This window comes from Suncus etruscus, chromosome 6 (genome assembly GCF_024139225.1).
Source record: "Suncus etruscus isolate mSunEtr1 chromosome 6, mSunEtr1.pri.cur, whole genome shotgun sequence".
Taxonomy (NCBI): Eukaryota; Metazoa; Chordata; class Mammalia; order Eulipotyphla; family Soricidae; genus Suncus; species Suncus etruscus.
In genome coordinates this window covers 21,318,736-21,345,695 of record NC_064853.1, presented here as the reverse complement: position 1 = coordinate 21,345,695, position 26,960 = coordinate 21,318,736, and the positions used below count along the sequence as shown (strand labels likewise).

The following is a 26,960-nucleotide window of genomic DNA, read 5'->3' as shown; positions in this document are numbered from 1 at the left end:
AGGAGGAAAAGTTTAGTCACACAGTTACTTGGTCCCAAATGATATAACTCAAGAGAGTTTTAGAACTTTATGATTCTGTGAAGAGCAAAAGCCAACACATGGATGTCCTTGCTTTTTTTAGGCACCAAAGGAAGCCAAGGGATCCAAAGAATACAGCTAAGGTCTCTTTCCTGACCAACCCATGGAGAATTTCTAGCATCAGGGCAGTCATCCATCAACCACACAGGACGAGAGCCTTGGCAGCTAAAGCAGATCCCAGGGAAGTGAACTGTGCTTTGTCCCTTCACTGGCGGGCATTGGGGAGGACATGGAGTCAATGCACAATTGGGCTCTAAGGGCAAGGTGACAAATGGGGCTGAGAAACTTCCCAGCCAGCCAATTTTTATGTCCGCTTTCCCCCCAGCTATAAGAGCAGACAAGCATTTAATCTGGGGAGGAAAAGAAAAGAAAAGAAACAGGCTGGCACTCGTCGATTCGTTCTTTCTTAACTAAATATGCAATGCTCACTACGAGCTACTATTAAGCTCAGACACTGTGCTGAGAAGAGATAATAATAATAATAATGATAATACAACCACTTCAATTACTGCTTGTATTTACTATGCATTTACTATATACTGGGCCTTCAGCCACTGCTTCATGTGTATTATCTCGCTCAATCTTGTGGAAATGGAATGAATGTATTCCTTGCATTTACTCAAGAGTCCCACCCAAGGCCTAGCCATCTGAGAGTTTACTTAAACAAATAAACATTTCACAAGTTCTTTATTATTTAAGATGAAGAAATGAATCATCCAATTGTGCAGTCAATTCTGGCCTAACACCCTCCACCTCCACTGAAACCTCTTTAATCTCAAAAGTCTGACCTTGAATACTGGTTTCAACTCAGAAAGAATAATGAGCCACATCTCTTAATCCTGACAGTAAGAGATGGTATAATGAGGATGTCTAATATAAAAGTCATATTAAATTATAGGAAGACGTAATCATGAGGAAATTCTCACTGTATCCGAAGATACCCAGTTTGCTTTACTTAACAAGCAACTATTTGTTTTTAAAGGACACAGACTCTGAATGGAAGTATTTATTATAGGCTCTAGAGTAAAAACTAGAGAAAGTAGAGAATAATCTTCCTAAATGAAATCCACAAAATCACATGAAGAAAACAAGAACTTGTCCTACCATATTTGTAATACTCTAGCATTTATCCCCTTCCAGACACGAGTTCTGCCCCCAAAAGAAAACATTCTATAGAACAAGATAATGTCACAATACTTGGTCACATGCGGACTTAATTTTAATAATAAAGTATAACTTATATCAATGAAATAAATGTCTCTTCTTTAGGACCTCCCCGCCATTGCTAGCTCATGCACATAAGTCACGTGTAACCATATTTATTGGTAAAGAGTACCTAATTCTCACATGCTGCCTGTTTTTAAAGAAGTGCAGGCTATCAGAAGAGATAGTCATGGTAAGGACTGGAATTCATATGATCAGAGTTCAAAAAGGACACAAAGCAACGGACTATCTTCATTTGAAAGAATCAGTGAGGAAAAAACACTAATATAATATGATTTTAAATAATGGTGCTTCCTTCAAGCACATGAGAAGGAAAAGGCCCAAATGATACTCAACAAGTAATTGTCTAATAAAAATAAATCGTTATTTCAGATAGAAGGACTAGCATATGCAAAGGCTTTTGAAATTACCCATCAAAATAATAAGAAATGTATAAGTCAAAGAGGGAAGTTATGTGCTTTCCATCATTTCAATTTTTCCTTCAACTGTTCTTTCTATGGAACTTTTGTCAAGCCTTCTTGCCCTAACAGTCTATCGACCTCACTAAGTTCATATCAAAAGGGTATCGCTGGTCTAAAATTAGCCTGATCCCTCTATTCAATGGAACATTCTCCTAATTAGGTAAGAATCTGATTTTGGATCAACCATCAATTTGCACTTACGAAAGCTGTGATATATTGTAGGGGAGACACAACATCTTTCTTCCTAACAGCATCTCTTCATGGGGCTGTGGTGTTAGTTAATTGAACACACACTTGAAGGAAACATTGCTTAGAAAGCACATCCTAAATATTTAGAACAAGTGTTTTTCCTAGGTTAATTGCTCAAGATCATATGGCTGGTATGTGACTAAAATGACCTATAATTAAAAGTTCTTTGAGGAGGCATTTCATACAAAACCAAAGTCTTTCTAAAGAAAAATGGAAGGAGGGGCCAGAGCAGTGACGCTAAAGGTAAGGCATCTGCCTTGCAAGTGCTAGCCTAGGATGGACCATGGGTTGATTCCCAGGCATCCCATATGGTCCCCCCAAGCCAGGAGCGATTTCTGAGTGCATAACCAGGAGTAGCCCCTGAGCATCAATGGATGTAGCCCCAAAACAAAACAAAACAAAAAACAAACAAAAAACAAACAGAAGAAAAATGGAAGGAGGTGGTAGAATCTATGAGATCCTTCTTTCTAGTCTTGTATACAGCAGCCATCTAACAGGCAAACATGAAATGAATTGAAACATCCCAATGTTATGCCATTTCAAAAACTTTCTCTTGAAAGTTGGTGTATAAAACTGGGTTGCATTTGGAGTCCTTTTATTCATCCCAATATATAAGCCACAAGAGAGCATCACTCTCTATTCTGTGGATTTCTCCAGTCACTTGTTCGACAATATGCGATTGCGCTCAAGTGTTACAAGCATTACTTGTGAATTTTGAAGTACCTTTCTGTATCAATAATGAAAGGAAGCCAGCATCCCTGTGAATCAAAACTAAAATCAGGAGGTAGAGGAAAGAGAGTTGCATCGCCTAGACCCCGCCTCCACTTTAATTTTCCCAAAGCCAGAGGTTGAGCAAATGCTGTGAAGCAACTCCAAATTATTTAGAAAATTCGTTTCTTTGTAATTAAGGAGATTAAAGTCCTCAGGGCCAGAAACCATGTGACAACTCCAATCATTTTTCTGCAGTAAAAGCTGTGAAACCCTATCAGTTAAATTCAGGCGCGTCTCGAATTTTGAAATGCTTCAATAATGTTTCTTTACTCCACACAATCTGCGGTAATTTAATATTCCTGAAGTGTGTCAGGTTTTTTATAATGAGCTCTTCAAATCTAAATGTGAATTATGTAACCTTCCACTACAGACATTCTGTCTAGTAGGCTGCTTCTGAATATAAAATCCCATGTTTGGGGACAAAGTAGGAAAGAATACAGGTGGGGATGGGCTGGTTGTAGAAACATCAAACCATGAAGTTGAGGACTACAAAGCCAAGGGAAAGGCCTTTTTTTTAAATAAGAAATAAGGGAAGAAAAATAGAATGCAAAGATCAGAGCTGCTTCAAAAGAACAAATACAAACTCAAGCCTAAAACACCTCTTATAACTTAACCGTGTCTTCCCTCTGCCTACCTACTCTGTTCAAATGCTTTAGAAGTAAAACAGTTCATGTGTATGAGAGCCAACCAATTGCCAGATATTGTTCTACCAACTTTCACTTATTATTTCACCTTAACTTCAGCCACATGAGGAGTTAGATATGATCTTCATTTAAAAACTGAGAAGAGGGCTGGAGAGATAGCATGGAGGTAAAGCATTTGCATTGCACGCAGAAGGTTGGTGGTTCGAATCCCAGCATCCCATATGGTCCCCTGTACCTCCTGCCAGGAGTGATTTCTGAGCATAGAGCTAGGAATGGCACCAGGTGTGACCCAAAAACCAAAAAAAAAAAAAAAAAAACTGAGAAGGCCATAATGGAGGGCACCAAGACCAAACAGGCGTATGAACATTGAGTAGAAATAAAAAATGATCAGACTTAAACACCAAATCCAAAGCCAACTACAACAGAATCAATACCCAATCTACAACAAGCTAGGCATAGAAGGGACCATTTATAGTAGCAGCCCCGGGAGGGGGTGAGGCGCAAAGGAATGGTGATATGGGATACATGCTTTGGTCAAAATGAAAATTATTATAAAAACAATTGAGGAGGCCCTGAGAAAAAGTTCAGTGACTTAAGATGCTTGCCTGGAAAGTGGAAGGTTATGAGTCCTAAAGCCCAGGACCGCCATATATACAAGTTTCTTCTAATCATATACATAGTACATGTACCACCTGGTAAAGGTTGGAGGATAACAATCAACACTTTATAGTTATTGGAGTAAAGCTTAGTGATGCAATTAATAATAGAAAGATGTGAATACCAGGGGAAAGTTTTGATACAAAGCAAGTCATCTTCAGGTATTAAAGTGTCTTCTCACTTATTGTTTATAGTCTCACGGAGAAAAATATGTGTTTATACAACAAAGAAGCTGAACAGCACCTTTATTAGGTTATCAGGATTTATGTTAATGAAGAGAGGCAGAAACTCATATGAAACTCTGTGAAGACCACATCACTCTCAGAGATTATTTCGGTGAGAAGCCGACTCAGAGAATACATTTTTTATTGGGGAGGGGAAAATGGCTATATTCTCAAACACAGAGCAATGAAAGACTCAAAGAAAGACTGTGATTATATTGCAAGTGAAAATAAACTCAACAAATATCTACATATCTGCACAGATTTCTGTATGGGAGAGAAAGGAAATGTTTAAAGGGAAACAAATAAGAATACAATAGAATTGAGACAAAAATACTGCACAATTTAAAATGTATTTAATTTAATAACTTTCTTGTAGCATTGTAAATGTCTATGCCTAATTTTACAAAATAGAAACCAAATATAAAAGAATGATTTAAAATTTTCAAATTATTTGTAAAAAAATTACATGCATACATGTATGTATGTACCAATAATCATATTGGTCTGGATAGATACATATATTGAGAGAAAAAATTATAAAACAAAGGAGATAGTCCGAGATAGTCCACAGAAAATTTAAGTAAATCTCAAAAGTTATTTTTCATTTATGCTTATCCTTTGGCTTTCTTTTATATTTTTGAGACAATTTCCAAATAAAAATTTGGAAGTTTAGCTCAAGTTTAAGCACAGAGAAAGCTCAACCAATTCTATTCTGACCTCAATTTTCCACTAAGTTCATACTCATTCCCCCCTCCCAAGAAGACCTGCTTTCTAATTTCCAAAGCTTGTTGAGTTTCACATTAGTTTATAGCTGTCAGGTTTTATTACAGATTGCAACTTCACTTGGTATCTGCCTAGAATGCGCAACTTGACACCAGACTCTGGCACAGTTGTTCAGAGTAGGACTATTCCTTCCTGAGCTCTGGGCCTCTTCTTCAATGTAATACCTCCAATCTCAGGATCTGTACTACAGGCCATCTACCTTTCCTATTGGATCACTACAAGCTCCTGACTCTGAAAGTGCAACTTTCCTGAATCATCGAGCTCTCCACTCCCAGAATGTCAGCTGTCACCTGCCAATTCTTATTGATTTGTTTGTTTATTAATAGTTTGGGGACCATATTCAATGGTGCTCAGGGAGCTACACTTAAGAATTATTCCTGTGTCTTTTGGCCATTTGTATTTCTTCTTTGTCAAAGTGTCTGTCCATTTCTTCTCCCCATTTTTTTGATGGGATTAGATGTTTTTTCTTGTAAATTTCTGTCAGTGCCTTGTATATTTTGGAGATTAGCCCCTTATCTGATGGGTATTGGATGAATAGTTTCTCCCACTCAGTGGATGGCTCTTGTATCCTGGGCGCTATTTCCTTTGAGGTGCAGAAGCTTTTCAGCTTAATATATTCCCATCTGTTAATCTCTGCTTTCACTTGCTTGGAGAGTGCAGTTTCCTCCTTAAATAAGGAAGGGGTTTTTGTATTGTATTTTTGTGTTTCTAGGGTATATTCCTAGGAGTGGTATAGCTGGATCGTATGGAGCTCAATTTCCAATTTTTGGAGGAAACTCCATATTGCTTTCCATAAAGGTTGAACTAGACAGCATTCCCACCAGCAGTGGATAAGAGTTCCTTTCTCTCCCCGCCACATCCCTGCCAGCACTGCTTGTTCTTATTCTTTGTGATGTGTGCCATTCTCTGTGGTGTGAGGTGGTACCTCATAGTTGTTTTGATTTGCATCTCCCTGATGATTAGTGATGTGGAGCATTTTACAATACAAAAAAAAAAAAAAACCCTTCCTTACACCTATATTCATTGCAGCACTATTTACCATAGCAAGACTCTGGAAACAACCAAGATGCCCTTCAACAGACAAATGGCTAAAGAAACTGTGGTACATATACACAATGGAATATTATGCAGCTGTCAGGAGAGATGAAGTCATGAAATTTTCCTATATATGGATGTACACGGAATCTATTATGCTGAGTGAAATAAATCAGAGAGAGAGAGAGAGAGAGAGAGAGAGAGAGAAATGCAGAATGGTCTCACTCATCTATAGGTTTTAAGAAAAATGAAAGACATTCTTGCAATAATAATTTTCAGACACAAAAGAGAAAAGAGCTGGAAGTTCCAGCTCACCTCAGGAAGCTCACCACAAAGAGTGATGAGTTTAGTTAGAGAAATAACTACATTTTGAACTGTCCTAATAATGAGAATGTATGAGGGAAATAGAAAGCCTGTCTAGAGTACAGGCGGGGGTTGGGTGGGGAGGAGGGAGATTTGGGACATTGGTGATGGGAATGTTGCACTGGTGATGGGGGGTGTTCTTTACATGACTGAAACCCAAACACAATCATGTATGTAATCAAGGTGTTTAAATAAAGTATATATAAAAAAAGAATTATTCCTGATATCATTCAGGAAACCATATGGAGATTGAATCCAGGCCAGGTATGTGCACGGCAAGCACCCGACCTCCTTTACTATCTCTGTTGCCCTTCTTTTCTTTTAAAAATATGACAAAGATTTTTTTTTTCTGGCATGATCTGGTCTTTTGGGAAAGTAACTTTTGGCAAAGTAAATTCCTTTAAGAGATGGAGGTATAGTAAAGAGTGAGGTTTGGTTGGAATCTAATAGCCATACTCATGAAAAGTGGCTGAAGAAATAAATGCAAGGACAATGTAAACTTGAGTGGGATGAAATCTCAATCTCAATCTCAGTCTCTTTTTCTCTCTCCCTTTCCTCTCTTTCCTCCCTTTATGCCTCTCTTCTTTTCTTTCTCATGCCCGGTAGCTCAAGAGCTGCTTTAGGCTCTGTGCTGGGAAGTTGTTCCTGAAGTTATTCTGGGAACCAGGTGGTTTCCAGGATTGAAGTGGGGTCTCCCATCAGTGCGACAAGTATCTTCAGCCTCTCCTTAACCCTGAACCTTTTCTCACACTGATAAGGAAACACCATCATCATAGTACAGGCAGAAACAGCACTTGATTTGACTAAATCCAAAAGAAAAATACTCCAATTCACTATATTCTGACTTTAAAACACTGAACATCACAAAACTGATTAACTACCTCATCATACACCCAAATCAAGCTTAATTTGCCACAATAAAAAGAAAAAGCACAGGGGCTGGAGCAGTGGCACAGGATGTAAGGTGTCTGCCTTGCATGTGCTAGCCTAGGACAGACTGTGGTTCGATCCCTCAGCATCCTATATGGTCCCCCAAGCCAGGGGTGATTTCTGAGTGCCTAGCCAGGAGTAACCCCTGAGCATCACCAGGTGTGGCCCAAAAATCCAACAAACAAACAAATAAACATACAAACAAAAAGCACCGAGGCAGGAGTTCTTAGCCTGAAACCTCATCCTTATGCTTATATGACATTAGGGGGAAATTTTCAGGTAAGAAACTGGAGAAATAGTACAGAGGCAAGGCACTAACCTTACCCACAGCCAAACTGGGTTTGATCCATAACACCCTATATCAGGGGTGGTGAACAGGATTTTTACCCTTACTCAAAATGGCAAAATGCACTATGTGTTTAATAGATTGTTGTTAAAATTAGAGGCTTTTGTGTGAGTGTTTTTCTGTTTTAGCAGGTCACTGCGTGGTGTGGCTCTCTGACTCTCACAGTTTAAAATTTTGGCTCTTTGTGTCAAACTTATTCACCAACCCATGCTCTATATGGTGCCCCCAAACTATGCCAGGAGTTATCCCTAATCACAGAGTCTTAGTGTAAGATATAAGTGGCCCTACTAACTTAGGCCTTACTACACTGGTGGACCAGTGTAAGGTTATACTGTGGGCCTACAAACATGCCCCCAAAATAAAGAATTTCAACTTACAGAAAATTTTAATTGAAAGCCATTTTTATAATATGTTAAAATAAAGAAAGGAGAGAAACCAGAGCAAAGGATAACAAAGGATTCGAAATAAAAGGTCAGAACTTAAGAGACACTAAAACTACTAACAGTTTCGAAGACAGACTATTTTTGGTGATGAGATACTGAACAGCTGAATCACTGGAGGAAAAGCAATCAATTTCAGGTTTCTCCAAATCTACGCTCACATAAACCATGCTTTGAACTAAGAATAGAGAATGAAAAAGATCTAGAGGCTTTCAGCCAATCAACATTGGTTGGTATCAGGGACACCTTTATCAGCACAGTATCAACAAAAATATTTAACAGAATTATCATTGTCCCTTAACTTCCGCAGAGCATGTCACATAAAATCATAAGTCAGAAGTAAATCATCCTACATAAGTTCACAGCAATAACGGCCACATAACTGATTCTTTCTGAACATATTTTCTTTTTAAACTAAATTTAAAAAACAAGTCAGTAAAATACATTTTAAAAAAATCTGTTGGCTTTTCTAAGGTAAAATCTAGAATTATAAAAATCATGTTTTCTAGTCTTCTCTTCTTTAAAATGAAGTATTGTTGGCTCAGAAAATGAATGAATGAGAATGAAGATAAGCCATGTAAAAGTATTTTTGGGGAAACTAAGATGCTGAGTTCCAGAAGGCAGACACTGAGTTTTGTGGGCTTGTTTTTTTTATTTTTGTTATTTTTGTTTGTTTGTTTGTTTGTTTTTTGTATTCATCATCCGTCAGCAAGGCAATGCTAGGAAAGACAAAATGTGTTTCCTTAAAAAAGATTCAAAGCAAACAAAAGTCAAAACCAGGTTTCAGCAATATTAAGGGAATTTATGTGACAGGAACATGGCATACTGAGGAGCATTTCATTTAACTAATGGATCACATAGTTTCGTTATGTATTTATTGCACCATGAAAAGTCATTGTATAAACTCAGTGTATCAGAAAAAATATATAATAACCTAAAATAATTTCACGGTTTTTCAGTATATGGGATCCCACTTCTACCAAACCTTACTAAAAGGTATTAGTAAGTGGGGAGTCTTGGATGATTCCCACAAGTGCATCTTTAGAATAAAAGTAATAAAGCAAACACCCGACCCCCAGCTCCTTTCGAAAAGAAGTGAAATCATAGGTCTAGTCTGACCACGTTGCTTCAGCACCAGCCCATGCTCCTGGCTGGAGCGACAGAAGGATACCTCCTGGCTTGGAAACTGCTTTCCACTCTACGATGAAAACTGGAAGGAATTCTCTACCCCAATCCTAATGGGGCATCTCCCTTTGAGACAGATGGGGATCAGATCCAGCACAGGTCTTTGTCTGGCAGGTGGCTTGGAGATTTTCTGTGCAAGATGCCACCCTGTGTTCTCCTTCGCACTGTCAACTTTGAAGATAACAAAATGCAGTGAGAGCAAATAATGGCAGTACAGAGTTTAAGTAAATCAGCAGGTGAAGCTGCCAAATGCAGCATTTGTTTATTTAAAACCCCCTTCCTTGGAACTGCCTCATTAAATACATGCCTTCTTCCTGCAAGACCCCAGGGATGGTGATAGCTGTTATGCAAACTGCCTGTGCAGGGAACGGGAAGAGATTGCAGAAGTCCTGATGAGCTGAGCTGGTTAGCAGAGAGAAAGAGAGACAGTGGACTTCCCTTGAGAGCCCACTTGGGCACTGAAAAGGGGCCCAGCAGAATAGGTAAGAAGACCACCTGTTGTCAGTCTAACTCTGGATTCCTCCAGCATGGTGCATGGACAATGTCCCAGTAACAGTTCCTACAACACTTATATCTGCAGAATATGACTTACTAGCTGTACTAAGGAGCTGGGAATATTTGGACTTTGGAAGTAAATTCACTCATGGAGGACTGATTAGAAAAGAAATGCTGAGTAGAAACTTCTATCCAAATGACCATCTATCTATCCCCCATTCATTTCCTGTTGAACCTGCTATGTCTCCACCAATGCATACCACCTGGTCTCAGGCCAACAGCTTCCATTCTCTTTTCTCTTCTCTAACATCTTGTCCCCATCTTTATTGTGGAGTGATAATAGGATGCCTCCTCTTCTTCCTTTGCATTGTTTACAATTGGCTACTCCAATGACAAAGACTGTAAAGAGGGATACAAGGCCACTCAAATGCATTCTGTCAGGTCAAGCACCCTTGATCAAGGCAGCACAGGTTTCATGGGTCTCCCTCACAAAGAGGATCTGCAACAGTGCTAATGGGGGTGAAGGTTGTTGCTATGAAGCCCTAAAGGAAACTCCTGCATGTTTGTTTCCTGATCTGCTAATCTGTTTAATCTGTTTATATGAACCTTCTAACAAAGGCTGAGTGATTTCATTGCACAAGGAAGATGCTGAGAAAGTGGTTGATAAGGAATAAAAGTGCTTCTCTCCTTTACCCAAAATTCCTTGCACCCTACAGGACTCCAAAACTTGGCAGCACTTTGCAGAAACCCAAAGAGCTAGAGAAATATTTATGCTTGCATCCCATCATTCTTTGGTTGATCTGCCACTGTAAAATGGTGCTGAGTAGAATACCTAAGAATACATGTGAATGGCCTGGTACAACAGAATGTGTTCATTACACAGTGTTTTCCTTGCCTTGCCTCTATTTCATTTGCATGTAATTCTTTGGAAAGAAATGAGAAATTTCCCCATATTTATTTTCTATACCATATATGTGCTAGTTAGTCAATACCAACCTGTCACAATGAATCAAGAAGCAATTCCCTGAGAAGCAAATGCTGCTATAATACAAAAAATCTGCTAACTTAGGAATGTCAGGCTCCCACCCAGCAGTTCTATGTCCACTGTTCATTCCCTTTTCCCGAACAGATGCAGGGGGGAGTCATCAATGGTAGCAGGGCACAGAAACCAGAGAACCCCATGCCACTTCCTCACCTCTTCAAACTTAGCCTATCATTTGAAGTTCCATTAAGAAACAAATGGCAAACTCAAAGAAGGGTTATTCCAGGAGACCTAATGAAGGGATTATTTATACAAGGGGCAGCAGAACTGGAAGACCCTCACTTTCGCAGGACAGGCAATTTTGCCCAAGTGGAACAGCAAAACTTTCACCTCTTCATGACATGGATGGAGGAAAGAGACAGAGAGCAGAAAGGAAGGAGGCTGAAGCATAGAACTTCAGCCTAGAACACAGATACTTTAAGGCAACTTGGGCCGGCAGAGAATGCTTCCACCCAAAGTGTTCTTGAACACTGGTGAAGGGATAGTTGTTGGAACACTGTAGGATTGAAACTCAAACATCAACAATATAGAGTTAAAAGCTCTCTTTCATGGTCATTCAATAAAAATTTTTGGAAAAAAAAAAGCATTTTGACATTAATATTTTCCAACTACTGTTAAAAAATGGGTTCTTTTTCTTTTTCTATCCTGAGATGCAACATTGGATGCTTTGGTGAAGCAGTCTAGAAACCAGGAAGTCCAGGGAAAAGCCCAGCCCACAAAGCCTCCCAGGGAGAGGTGGAGAAGGTCCGGTTTTTACCTTGACAGGCAAGCAGAAGCCAAGCAGAAGGCCAACTTCAGGAACCCTGCATCTAGATCAGGGTCTCAAACTCGTGGCCCGCGGGCCCTTTGCAGCTCTCCGTACAACATTTTGTGGCCCGCGGCCGGCTTTCAAATATCGCAGTATTCGCGATTATTCGCTTATGGAATAATCGCAATAAAAATCGCATTAGTAAGAAAAAAATCGCATTAAACATTCGCATACCCCGAGCAGTTCCGTTCGAGGTATGCAAATGTTTAATGCGATTTTTTGCGATTTTTTTTCTTACTAATGCGATTTTTTTATTTTCGGTAAGCAAAATCCCTTATGCGGCCCTGCCTCACCCTGACTTTGCCTCCTGTGGTCCCCAGGTAAATTGAGTTTGAGACCCCTGATCTAGATATTCTAGCATATCCCCTTTTAACCTTCCTGAGGTACCCCAGTGTAGCTAAACACAGAGTCTAAAAGGAACATATATCCTGTTTTTCTCATTAAACACAGAATACATCTTGTTATTCTCTTAAACAGAGAACTTATCCTGTTTTTCTTCTTTTCCTGTTTTCCTCCTAACCTGATTGGCTGTGACACATTTTAATATTCCATCCCCACCTAAAATAAAGGGTTGTTGGAATTATTTCCCCCAACATGACTTATTGGTGGTTTTGACCTGGATCCAGCACCCTTAATTTTGCTTATCCAGAACCACAAAATAGACAGGAGACATGAAGAAGGGAAAAAAGAACCACATTTGTAGAAACTTTCTTTGTTCCATGTTCTGCACAGATACCCGAAGAACTTTATCTGCCCCTCCTATTTGTATGGTATGGAGAGATGAAGATACTAGCTCTTGTTCCTAGGACCAAAGAGATATCAGGAATATGCTTCATAGGTTCCCCCAGAAGATGAACCCAAGTACATCTGATCCACAACATCATAGTGTTTTCATAAAGGTCTGCCCTGCTCCAAGGATTAATTTTGAACCCATCAATTCCTGTTCTTTCACCAGCTGAGACATCAAAGAGTCTTATTTCTCCTTAACCCTCTTTGCTTTGTGATCACCACACACAAGATCCAACATGGAACAGAACAAACTTCATGATGAGATTTTTGGAATTCCCACCATTTGAATTGTACTTTAAAAATAAGATGCTATGCCAAATACTCAGATTCTTCACTTCCATCCTTAAGTAAACCAACATTTTTATTTTTATTATTTTTTTATACACAACTCATAAGTATTCACAACTAACTCATCACTCTCATGAGAATGAGTTCCAAGCTCCTTGTCTATTCAAACAAGCACTTGATAAATTTGGAAAATGGTTTAATTTTTCCCTGTCAAGTATGAGCAACCTTCTAAGCAAAATTTTTTGGAAAATATTATGCTTATTCCCTTAAGCCTAACCACCAACACTATTTTAAGATAGACTCTGGTATGTCTGTATTACTACTAAAAACAATAAAATGATTAGTAATATTAATGTAGTTATGCATATTTTATGCCTTCTATGTATAAATTACCTGAAAAGCATTTCTGAACTACCATCCTTCTCTCTGTAGTGTCTTCCCGACACCTGACTATTAATTCTTACATGTCTCTTCTGCTGAGTGAGCCCAAGTAGAGTGCAGGCATGAGGCCCAAACTACTCCTTTCACCATTCCATAACCCTCCTCCCCATTGTCATGGAAAAGGAAGACCAGAGCCTTGAAGGAACAGAGTATAGTGGGGGAGGAGGGAAATAGGGGCATTGATGGTGGGAATGTTGCACTAGTGAAAGGAGATGTACTTTTTATGACTGAAACCCAACTACAAACATGTTTGTAATCATGGCTCTTAAATAAAGATTTTTTTAAAAAAAATTGGGGGGATCTTCCAGCTTCTCAGGAGGGGCATGCAGGTCTCCTAAATGTCCCTGCTCTAATGACATAACCTTCCCAATAATCACTGTCACTGTGTGCTAACTTCTTTCTAATGACACCTGTAACTCCCAGAGTAGCTTTGTGGTACCTACTGGATTAGGGCTCCTTATGAAGAAAAGATGGGGCAAAGGCTTCCATTTAGAATGTGTCAACTATCCAGAGCTCTGGGGTGTTGGTTTGTTTTTGTTTTTGTTTTAATGAGAAAATATCTGATTCTTATGTCTTTTTTATATATCCTGATATATCTCAGCACTTGGATGAAACTGATAACCATAGAAAGAGGTTATTGGCAGGAATGAAATGGTATTGAGAGAAATGATGAATTCCCAACATTTTACCTGATCTCAACCTTCTTCTCTTGGCCTGTATAGTAAAACCTTCTTCTCTTTCTCCAGAATCTGGAACAAATCTCTTGCTCTATCTGCTGAATTTAGATCCCACCTGCTTCCCCATCTGCTCAATCTAAGCCACACCTACTTCCCTATCTGCGAAAATTAGGGAACCTATGAAAATCCATTTTAAATGTGGAGATAGTGGTCAGAGTTAGTGAAAGATTTAAGTCGCTTGCCTTCTGTGTGGACTACCCAGATTTGGTCCCTGACACTGCATGTTCCCTCAAGCACAGTCAGATGTGACCGAAAGAAATCCTTCCTCTCGAAAAAGTGAGAATATCAAAGACTCCTTTGAAAAATGTCATGAAAATAACAAATCTTTTCCCCAAGCTCAAGTCAAGAACTTAAGATGGAAGGTGGGAATTAAACAAAGTTCAAGAGTAATATAAACCAATATATTTTGAAACAGCAATTTAAAAACTGTCAGTATGATGTGCGAGACTGTTCATCTCCTAACTGTAGTCTACCATTCTATTAGCACATTGCCACAAAATCCTAAGAAAACAATAAGTCAATTCCAATATTGATAGGATTCTCTAGCTAAAAACGTACTTCCACATCCATGTATACAGCTAAGAAGTTCTAAGATCCTTGCCAAAACACAGAATAGGAATTTTGATCCTCAGCATAAAGAGTAAGAGATGAGTTTCTTAGAAGGAAGCAGACCTCTCAGAGTAGAGTAGTAGTAAATATTTGTTTATGTACAGACTGTCTACAGTGGTCCTCAAACTATGGCCCGCAGGCCACATATTGTATTTGTATCTGTTTTGTTTCTTCATTGCAAAATAAGATATATGCAGTGTGCATAAGGATTCGTTCATAAGTTTTGTTTTTACTATAGTCAGACCCTCCAATGGTCTGAGGGACAGTGAACTGGCCCCCTGTTTAAAAAGTTTGAGGACCACTGGTCTCCAACTTCCTGCCTACATCCTGAGAGCTAAATCTTGGATAGCTAGAGTAGTACTCTGCAACTTTTACCCCTCACAATCCCTTTGAATGCCCCAACCTTACATAAAGACATTGTTATATGAGGTATATGAAATAAGTAATATAATTTGAATTTTTACTGATAAGTCATCAAATATTTTTTTGTTTTGTTTTGGTTTTTGGGCCACACCAGGCGGTGCTCAGGGGTCACTCCTGGCTGTCTGCTCAGAAATAGCTTCTGGCAGGCACGGGGGACCATATGGGACACCGGGATTCGAACCAACCACCTTTGGTCCTAGATCGGCTGCTTGCAAGGCAAACGCCACTGTGCCATCTCTCCGGGCCCTTAGTCATCAAATATTTTAACAGATTTTTAAGTTTTCTTTATTTCATATGGAGTCATGACCCATAATTTACAAAGCTAGGACCCAAATCAGCAGTTCACAAACATATTTGTTGACCTAATGTCCTCTTTCCAGAAAAAAAAATTAATTATTCAGTGTACTGGAAATCCACTGTTTTTAAGAGAAAAGAAATTACTTTACAAATATACCCGATACTTCTACCATACCCTGGATCATTTCAGTACTTCGCATAGCATTAGACAAGGTCTAATTTCATACTTGTTTATAAGATTCTTGCCTTAACAAGAAGATAAGCATCTCCAAAAAAGGTGGGGGGCAAATGTGGGGATACCTTCTAAGGAGTTAAAAAACGGTAAGCTTAAAGTCTTCTGCCAGTGCTGTATAGCAACCCTGTATGATGAGCAACACCTATCAACAAACAATATCAGAGTATTTTCCTCCAACTTCAACCACTGGCAAGAAACCACTCAGAGGTTTATCTCCTACCCCAGGAGAAAAACCTCAGCACGCTAAAAATCAAACAAAACCCAGCAATCCAAATGAATTAATTTCTAATAAAGAACTCTATTTAGAGTTAAATAAAATCAATGAATGCTACATTACCCATATGATCATGCAGCCAAGCACAGTTCCTAAAGAGAGAGCTATCCAGCTTTTTGCAAAAACCACCCAACAAAGAAGGAACGACAAAGTACAGGGCACTGAGCCAGAATCTCAGTGATGAGGGGTTTCAGTGTCTTCTGGGAATTGGTTGGCAAACAGTGATCACCAACAAAAACAATTCTCCCTGACATGTTAGGGACAAGGGGCTTCCACAGGGGCATCTACATTCTACCTACAGTAACTTCCCAGTCCACACTCAATTTATTCTCCCAGTTATAGGCTGTGGGTCTCAGGGTGAGTTCTGCAGAAGCAGCTCCCATTTAATGGAGACACATTAGCCAGAAAAAGAAGCCAGGTATAGAGTGAGAGTTAAGGAGTTAATATAGGAAGGAATACAAGGCTCCCAAGAGGACAAGTGTTGGAAAGAGGGACCTTTCTTAGAGGAGCAGAGAGGAGGCCTTGATGAGCTGATATCAGAGGTCAATTTGCAAAATGCAAAGGGCCCTAGCCATGCAGATAGCTGATAGAGAGTACAGCATTTCAGAAGAGGAAACAGCAAGCCCACAGCCTAGAGGCAAAAAGATGGGGACCTACATTTTCAAAACATACAAGGAAGTGGTATGGAGTGGACATAATGGGGAGAAAGGTCTTACAGATTGAGATGGAGGAAGGGAGAGGAAGTCGGGAAGAGGGAAGAGAAGACAGAGGAAGAAAGGAGAGGTAAAGAGGGAGAAGAATTTAAAGGGAACTAGAGGGAGAGAAAGGGAGATGAGGTATTTGCACTCTAGCTGTAATTCAGGAAGCCCAGAGCCATGGTAATTGAGCCATGTCAACCTGGGAAGGACTCTTTTTAGCCATGCTAACCTCCAAGTTCACCCACCAGTCCTGCTTTCTCCACTTCAGGAGGATGAGAGGTTCTCAAAAGGTCCGACTTCCAGATCAACACTTCCTTCACAGAATAGGCAGGATTAATATTGGTATCTCTACCTTTCAAGAAAGAACTGGAGCAGGAGGCCAAGGCTGAGTTCCAGGAAGTACAGGACAGTCAGAGATTGAGACAAAAGGCTGGTGTCTATGCTGTGGAGGCGGTGCTAAATTGCAGGTGAGATGTGAGGAGGGTGTGGCTGGCAGTGACTAGGCACCGAAAGGAAGCACACAGCTTTCCTAGGCACACAGGAAACCATGTGGGATGGTGAGAGAAATACTGCCTCCCATTAAAAGAGAACTCCAGGTAGGGATGCCTCCCACAAACCCAGAGGTTCAAAAGATTGTATGCGTTCGACTTATCTGTGGGAAATCACTTTTATTTGGGGAACTGGAGCAGTCAAGTAGGAGATCCAGTGGTCTAAGCCTAGGAAATATTGGTTTGAGGAAAGAGCTCTCTGCAGCCATCTGGAAAAGATCCAGCAATTCTATGCCCAAAGGCTCCCGTCTCTCTCCCTCTGCAGGTCTGGCTGCAATGACTTGGTTTGTGCATGTTTATGGCCCTGCTCTTTGCTCCCAATAAATCACGAGCCTTGCAAACTCATCAGGAGAAATGAATGGCTTTCTGGTTGCTTTTTTCCCCTAGAATGCCCCTCACCATTTATTTCCTGCAGAATCTATAACCAAGAGAAGGTCATCAGTGGACACTCCAACTCAAGTCAATTTAACTCTCTTCTGACCATTACATTAGTTTATGTGTGTCTGCATGGAGTTGCACGTGCATGTCTGTGCATAGTTAGTGCTGAGCGCACATGTGTGTTGGGGGTGTGAGTATGTATATCTTATGTGGATACATTTTCAAACATGTGTATATGAACGCATATGTGCAAGTTGTGCCTGGCATATGTGTGCCCTATTCTGTGTGCATATGTATAGGCAAGAAGGTCCATGTGTGTACTCTGAGAGGTTGTGATTTTTCATGTATGCTCCCATTTGTGTAGACATGCTTATGTATAGTATGTGTGTCTATCTGTGTACTATGTGTGTACATGCATCTGTGTATGTTAGAGCATGTAATTGCAATCTGTATAAGTTCATATGTGTGGCATATGTGCGGATTAGTACACATGTGTCATGTACATGCAAGTTTGTTTATGAGCGCATTTGTGGGGGGTGTTTTGTGAATGTGTATATCTGTTTGCATATGTGAGCCTGTATGTATATTATTTGCACATGCTTGTGTTTATGCATGCATATTTTTGTGTTTGCATGTGCATGTATGTACACGAACACATGGCTCTTGTTTTTTTCCAGGGAAATGAGGGCTAATGAGGTTGTGATGATGCCGATGACAAAACAGAAGCTCTGAGGCCAGGTCTGTCTGACGCTTAATTCCTGGTTCTGAACTTCTCTGTGGTAACTTTGCTGAACATAAATTCTCTTCTCTTGAGACAAATGCTAGTCCTGGGTTACCATTATTATGGGGGTTGGAAGTACATAAAGTCCCAATGCAGTTTCTAGTCTCTGAGCTATTACTTTCATTAAAAAGCCACTAACATTTTTTTCCATTTATGGTCCATTCCACCCTTGCCACCAAACTTCAACCTTTAATGTGGGCTCTAGTAGCAAGCACTAGAATCTGGAGCAGAAAGAAGCTGAAGCCTTCATTTTGCCAGTGCGAAAACAGGTTCAAAGAAGTGAGCACAATATCTTATCTGAATGATGCCTGTGGTCACAAGTCAGAAACTTCTTTGTGATATTCTGCTAAGCCCAGAAAGCATAGTTTCATGAGTTTAATGCTATGGGGAACTCAACCAAAGCAAGACACACACTTGGGACCAAATTTGGCAATGGTGGTTCCAAGAATTTGCAACAAGAGTGGAGGGAAGTAGCAAGCACACCAAGAATGTAAAAGGGTCCATTTTCATAGGGCTCTCATTCTGGAAATAAAGACCCATTTCCTCAAAGATTCTTATTTGCATCAGCAACTGATGTTTTGAGTGCAGACTTGATTCTATTGTCTTACACAGCTCTCCATACCATGCAACTAAGCACACTAGCTCACACTCTAACAGAACAGGGATGCTGTATGGCTAAAACTGTTTGCTCTAAGACAACTTGGCCAGTAGAGTCTGATACTCCATGTTCTCACTTCAATGGGGCCCAGAGCCTGTCTGCCCAGGAGCCTTGGGATGGGGCCTTCTCAAAAGCCCTGGGTCAGACAGATGATCTCAAGGTATAGCATAAAAACTAAAGACTGGATTCAACATATATGTATATATCTGGTTTGAGGTTGGGGAATGCTAGTGATGTTAGGAATTGAACCCAAGGTCTCATACATGCAAGGTAAGTGCTGGTAATACATTCCTGAACCTTTCCTGCTTGGATTTGTCTTTTGTTACTATCTTTTCTCTGGATCTCGGAATAAGGCATGGGGAATGTTCTGGAGGCTACTTCTGCCTCCAGTGAAAGTTGCTTCTTTAAGTATAAGAAGTGAAGACAACTAGGAACTCAATCCAGGCCTCCTGCACTACAGAGATTGTGCTCTACCCTTTGAGCCATCTCACCAACCCTCCCCTGCATTATTTTAGACAAACTAAACTCCATGAGCATTCCCCAGTCTCAGCTTTGTGATTTTCAGAGGCTCTGGGGTTTCTTCCTCATGGCCCCTTCCTTTATAGAAAATGTTTAAAAGTTACAACCTGTGACAACTGTTGGTATGAAAACAGATACAACCATTGACCAAGAAAGTCCATGTCCTTGTGACATTAAAGAGGTGAGAGAAGATTGTATGGGCTTCTAAAAATGATCATGGGGGCCTGAGGCACTGCAATGCTCTGGGGCCATGTGGATACAGATTCCTTAGCTACGATAAAAGTGATGACTTCTATTTCTTCTGGGGGTCATTCACTACTGATTAATTTATAATTCCTCTAGTATCATGCCTGATCCTCAGTGGCCTTTAATATTACCAAATTGTTACAATTAAAAAAATGTAACTGAACCATTCTTTTGTTTTGTTTTGTTTTGTTTTGTTTTGTTTTGGGGGGGGGCACACCCTGTGGTGCTCAGGGGTTACTCCTGGCTCTGAGCTCAGAAATTGCTCCTGCCAGGCTTTGGGGGTTGGGCATATGGGATGCCAGGAATCGAACTTAGGTTTGTCCCAGGTCAGCAGTGTGCAAGGCAAATGCCCTACCACTGTGCTATTGCTCTAGCCCTGTGTCATTCTTTAAGGAATATGGAATGGTGCATTTTTTGAAAAGCAAGACAGGAGCCTGTGCCCTATGTGAGTTCTTTATTTACCAACTCCCCAAAGTCCCCTAGTAACTAAAAGTCCTACCATAACTCAATAGAGACTCAGAACAAATCAAGAACAGGAGATTAACAGAAACATTTTCCAAGGAAAGTAAAAGCTTATCAAAACTTTGTTTTATACTATTAATATTTTGATTATATAATGTATTGAAATATAAACCTATCAGCACTTATAAACAAATATGCTTTGTACTGGGGACTGAAACTAAAACAATGGTCCTGATTTCTGGAAAGAGCACTTCAATTAGGTCTCCCACGTTACTATGCAGACAGGACTCAATTCTCCAGTAGTACAGATCCCTGGGAATACAAGTCCCAGTGCATACTTCCATAACACAGGGACATCAACCCCTTCCTATGCTGGAGACATTGCAAGGCTAATGGGATTTCAGGGCAATTCACTGGGAAAGTTACCAGCGTTTCCAACAGAATAATATTTCTTAATTTTTTCTTCAAAAGTAAGTAAGATATGAACAGGTAGGAGGACATATGGAAAAACTGATAGAAGGGAAAGAGTTAGTGAAACAAAAAAGGAGGGTAAGAGTAGGAAGAAGGAAAGAATAGAGTGAGAGGGAAGGAGGAAGAAAAGGGGAGAAAGGAAGAAGAAAGAAAGAAAGAAAGAAAGAAAAAAGAAAGAAAGAAAGAAAGAAAAGAAGAAAAAAAAGAAAGAAAGAAAGAAGAGAAAGAAAGAAAGAAAGAAGAAAGAAAGAAAGAGGAAGAAGAAAGGAAGGAAGGAAGGAAGGAAGGAAGGAAGGAAGGAAGGAAGGAAGGAAGGAAGGAAGGAAGGAAGGAAGGAAGGAAGGAAGGAAGGAAGGAAGCAAGGAAGGAAGCAAGGAAGCAAGGAAGGAAGCAAGGAAGCAAGGAAGGAAGGAAGGAGGAAGGAAGGAAGGAAGGAAGGAAGGAAGGAAGGAAGAAGGAAGGAAAGAAAGAAAGAAAGAAGAAAGAAGAAAGAAAGAAAAAAGAAAGAAAGAAAAGAAAGAAAGAAAGAAAGAAAGAAGAAGGAAGAGAAGAAGAAAGAAAAGAAAGAAAGAAAGGAAAAAAGAAAAAGAAAAAAGAAAAGAAAGAAAGAAAGAGAAGAAAGAAAAGAAAGAAAGAAAGAAAGAAAGAAAGAAAAAAAGAAAGAAAGAAAGAAGAAAGAAAAAGAAAGAAAAGAGAAAGGAAAGGAGAGAAAGGAAAGAGAGAGGGGGAGAGAGGGAGGGAACTGTAGTCAGAAGCCAAATTCCCTATTAGTAAATGGCAGAATGTAGCTCCCCCAAAAATTTAGATTCCCAGGTGCAAGTGAAACCCTATTACTGCATCATAAATCCACAAACCAGAAATAAACAGTGCTTCTCATTTCTTCAAAAGAAACCTTTCAGGGGTCTCAAACTCTCGGCCTACGGGCTGCAAACGGCCCTCCGTACAACATTTTGTGGCCCTGCCCTAGAGGAATCTTTTTTTGTTTTGTTTTGTTGTTTGGGTCACATCCCCCAATGTTCAAGGCTTACTACTGACTATGCACTCAAGGATCACCCCGACTTTGCCTCCTGCGGCTCCCAGGTAAATTGAATTTGAGACCCCTGCTAGAGGAAGGGAAAAGAGGACACATGTAAGGTGCTGGCTACATAACTAATCACTGAGTTGTCATTTTCATCTGCTACCCAAGAAGTATATCCTGCGTCACTGGATTTTAAAAGAGCCAAACATCAGATCTCAAGAACCATCTCCTACATTTTTTTAATGAAATCTCTTATTTTTTGTTGCATCCCTTGTTTTAATTCATCTCTCTACTTGACAGAGGCCCAGTCCTCTACCTTCCTCTCACAAAGAGTTTATTTTCTTTTGGAGAGCAACTACCACCAATGCGAAACTGCAGAGGTGTTTCTCCAGCAGCAGCACCTGTCGCCTTGGCACCTTCCTTGGGCAATTATAATGGCAGCATAAATATGATCAGTCAAGTCAGAGCTGCTACATCCACTGGCCTTAGGTGACCCGCCAGCCTCTGTCAGAATGCTTCAAAAAAAAAAAACAAATTTGGACCCACCTCAAAAGATGAAGCTTATCTTAAATTAGCCCAAAACTCAATCGCAATTTGGCCCAATCCAAGTTTTGAATGGAAACCAAAATACTCCAATGATTCTTTTTGCCAAAGTAACAGCATTGACACACTGCATGAGGGTCTTTTAAAAACTACTCTTTGAGAGAAGAAACATCTAAGTTTAATAGAAGGAAGCCTCCAAAATTGGCCCTTCAAACTCCCTTTCAAGACTTGTGTAATCCCCTCCCTCTGTGTGTGGGCTGGATCTTGATTTCCCTCTAGTCATGAGAATGTAGGAAAGCATGATGAGATCTCATCATTTAAATGACAAAGAGAAAATAAAATACTGGTCTCCTTATGGCTTCCCATGGCTTCGCCTTGGATGCTGGAACTGATGGAAGCCAATATCCCATGGAGAAGCTCATATGACTAGACATGGAAGAGACCTCTGGCCAACAGCCAGTGAGAAACTGGAACCTGCCAAGCAATCACTGTGAGAACGAGCTCAAGAACAGATCTGCCCTAGCAATGCCCTGGCCTCCTGGGCCCAATCCTTGCTTAGAATCCACAGAAATCCAGAGTTCCTGATCCAAAAGATCCAAATGTAGGGACTGGCTAAGAAGTACTGATTGCTGCAAGTTGCTGCATTTGGGGTTCACTCATTACCAAAAATAGTTAACTTGTATTCTTATTTTTTAAAAAATATCTTTATTTAAGCACCATGATTACAAGCATGTTTGTTGTTGGGTTTCAGTCTTCAAAAGAATACCCCCTTTACCAGTGCAACATTCCTACCACAAATGCCCCCATTTCCCTCCTCCACTACCCCCTGCCTGTATTTGAGACAGGCATGAAGCTCACTGCAAAGAGTGGTGAGTGCAGTTAGAGAAATAATTACACTAACAACTATCATGACAATGTTAATGAGTGAAGAATGCCTGTCTCGAACTTATAATTCTTAAAACAGAAAAAAAGTAATTTGTAAGGAATTTCCTTACAGTGGGAAACTAAACCTGGTAGTGCTTAGAACTTACTCCTGAATTTTTGCTCAAGGATCACTTCAGGAGCCCCTGTGTAGTGCTGAGGAATCAAGCTGAATATAAGGCAAGCACTTTAAAGCCTGTACATCTCTCTAACCCCAATAACCTTTTGAATCATGTTGTTGCAATTACAGCTTGGAAGTCTATTTCTACAAATTGATCAGTATATTTGGAATCTCTGACCTCTATGACCTCCCAACTGCTCTACTGAAAATGCAGACTTACTTTGGACTCTCATATCATCCTCTATTATATTGCTTTTTTATATTTCCTCAATTTTTTTGACTTTTTTTCAGATTCGTGACTGCTGAAAGTCACATGTATCTTTGTTAAATGATCTCAAAATCTGCATCACAGAAAAAACATCTGGACAACTGGATGCTCCATCTATGTTCAATTTTTTTTTGACTTTTTGGTCACACCTGGCAGCGTTCAGGGGTTACTCCTGACTCTATGATCAGAAACCGCCCCTGGCAGGCACAGGGGACCATATGGGATGCCTGAATTTGAACCACTGTCATTCTGCATGAAAGGCAAACGCCTTACCTCCATGCTATCTCTCCAGCTCCGAACTTCTTTATATATATTAAACTTTCTTTTTTTTTTAATCTTTCACTTTCCTTCCAATCCCCCAAAGAGAATCAGAATATGATCTATCCATTTGAAATTCCTGGTCTGCTTTTGTAAAAGTGGGCACAAGATGAAGAGACAGATAGGGCATGTGTCATGTTTACAATACTTTGATATAAGCTCATCTTAACTGAGTTTGTCACCTATAGTTAGATGTATTTCTAAATGGCAGGGTCAAGATCTTCAACAAATCCCATGTCTGACATCTCATCTGTTCCTAAGAAGGTACAGGCTAGACATGCTCTTCTATGTGAAGTTGATTGATCCCTTAGAAGGTGTTAATTGGCCCACACATATCATGTGCAACTTCCCAAAACAGACAAGTATGTCTTGGGGACTGGAGCTAAAGTTCAGTTCCAATCCAAACACACAATTGAGTTGTAAAAGATGCCTTTCTAGAAGAAAATGAGCCTTGATTACAGAAGAAAGCGTGAGACATGCTAGGAAACAAAACATAAGATACACATTTACTTACAACCTTATTCCTTTTGGGTGATGTTCTTCCATAGGAAACACTACTCATAAAATTTCTAGCACCTTCCTCTTGCTGCCTCAGACTATTAAACATGGCAGTGTCATTTTTGCCTTCCAGAATTCCTTCTAGAATAAACTCCCTATTTCCATGGGAAGAGATTTTTATCCTCTGATCTTACTGTATTCTTCAACTCTCTACTGAAGAACATAATTATTATAGTAATTTAGGTGCTTTCATTCCTATGATAAATGCACTATTAAACTTTCAACCTTTTAATTCAACCAATTAATAGACAAAAAGAGAAGAATATTCATATCATTTCTGAGCCTTTAGATCGAGAATTGAGGAGATGAAGCATGGTTTAGGTTGGCACATTTTGCATATTTAATGAGACATGGCCGCCACTGCAGTTCTAAGGACTCAGTGCTTCTCTTCCTGGTAACACTCTGTGCTACAATAGTATATAAAAGCAGACTCTAGATCCACCTGCCAGCATTGCTCTAGAGCTCCCAGTCCAAACCCTTAGAGAACTGTTCAAGGCCTCTTTATCATCAATCTCAGAAATGCCCACCTGTATCAGCATGTACCATCATCCATTGTCATGTGACATCACCTATATCACCCATGTCATGTGTGTGATGTATAGTAAGACACAAGATCCTCAGGCTGCTTCTAATAACTGGATCTGCCATTTATGTACATCATGTATCATGTGAACACTGCCTTCCCCTCAAACTAGCTTGTTTCAAGGCTGGGAAGACTGGATCTGGGCATCTTCATCCTGTCAGGATGCATCTTCTGGCTCATCAGAGCCATATCAGCAGCTGAGGAGTGGGGGAAGGCAGATTTGGGTCAGAATCAGCAGCTGCAAACCAGAGCAGTTGGCTGACTCTTCTGTGACAGTTTTTCTCCTTCTGTTTTTGGAATCCAGACGCTTCCTCTGCAGACTCACTGATGAATGATGTCTGTTTAGGGTAAGGCATCTTGAAGGCATCTAAAGTCTTAACCTCCTTTTCTCCTGCTCCTCTCTTTAGATCTTGCTTTTGAAGCAAAGAACCATCCTTCCCACCTCAAATTTGAGTATTTGTTTGTAGTGCTCTGTGGCACAGAAATTTTCATATTTTATTTTGTTTGAGGGCCACATCTGTTAGTGCTTAAGGTTTACTCCTGGTTCTGCACTCAGAAATAACTCTGGAGGACTCAAGGAACCACATAGAGTGTCAGGGATTCAACTGGGGTCAGCCATGTGCAAGGCAAGCACTCTACCCACTGAACTATGACTATGGCACCATGAGCTGTCCATTTTTATTCCCACACTGACAGAGAAAAGCCTGCTTATTGACACTGCAACTTTTCACCCACCTTTTTCAGAGATATAAAAAGCCAGACATGCTGTCTTGGCCTTTCTTCTGGCTAAAAATGGCAGCATGATCCATTTCTGGCAGATAAAGTGTAAGTGAGAGGATAGCAAAAATGCTTGTCTCACATGAGTTAGATCCAATTGGGTTTGACCCTAACACTGAAAAATGTGGGAGATCAGGAATGCTTTCTGGGAATTCTTCTGGAATTTTTTTGCTTGTGTGTGTGTTTGTGTGTATTGTGTGTGTGTTTCTGCTTTTCCTGTGATTAAAAAGTGATAAACAATGAGAACTCTGTTGTATCAGCCCAGGTGCAATGGATTTTTTCCGTTTTTAGAGCAGTCAGTCTTAGAAACAAGTAAGGATGTGGTACTTGTTTCTATGGCAGCTATCCTGGGACCATGAAGCAATTAATCTAAAGATTACACAGAGAAGAAATAATGAACTTGAGTCCCTCATCATAACTTTGAATGACTACACCAAATCTGTCTGCTTTCTCACTACACATAATCTCTTTGTTAGATGTGATACCAAATGACTTTGCTCCAAATGTCACTGCTAGCCAGCTCTTCTATCTCCTTACTAATAGTTTCGAGTTCTACTTTAATACTCTGACACTCAAACTTCTTAACATTTGTGAGCAAACAGTGATTAATGAAAGCATGTAAACATGTAGGTCCTTAAGTCTTGCATACAATTTCAGCATTATTACAGACCCACCCATGAAAATGCACAATCATTTCATCTTTCATTTACAGAGAAGCCTGTCAATGGCTTATACACATGTATAAAGTTATAGTCTTCTACTAGCATTCTTTGACTTTATATATGCTTATGGAATTATAACCCATCCTACATACCAGTCCATGAACTAACAGTTATAATCAAAGTGGCAAAACAGTAGTTCCAATCTTTCTACACCTGCAGACCAGCACTGGGCTATGAGCTAGCAGTTGAAGCACTCCAGTTTATATTTAGCAACAATATGTAAACAAGATATTTTATAGTCCTTTTTCTTATAAAAAAAAAGAAACCTTAATAAGATATGCATATCATTATCATTACCATCATTATTTACCAAATGCTTTCTAAACTTGATCAACACAGAGCACACTATACATAAAATTTCTTTTGATCTAAAAACCCTATTAGATTTACTATTATTTTCATGTTACACATTTTACTGTGATCTCCATGTTAAAAGAAACTGAGGCTTAGTGTGACTCAGAAAATCATCCAGGTCACAGAACTAGTTAATGGTAACATTAAAATTTAAACCAACCTGACTATTCAGTCCCTCTTTTGTCCTA

General features: G+C 39.8%; 1 protein-coding gene across 1 annotated transcript in view; it reads right to left on the bottom strand.

Annotated features, from left to right (window-relative positions):
* DAB1 (DAB adaptor protein 1) overlaps positions 1–26,960 on the bottom strand; it is a 406,846-nt gene that overhangs the window by 279,744 nt on the left and 100,142 nt on the right. The window lies entirely within an intron of this gene.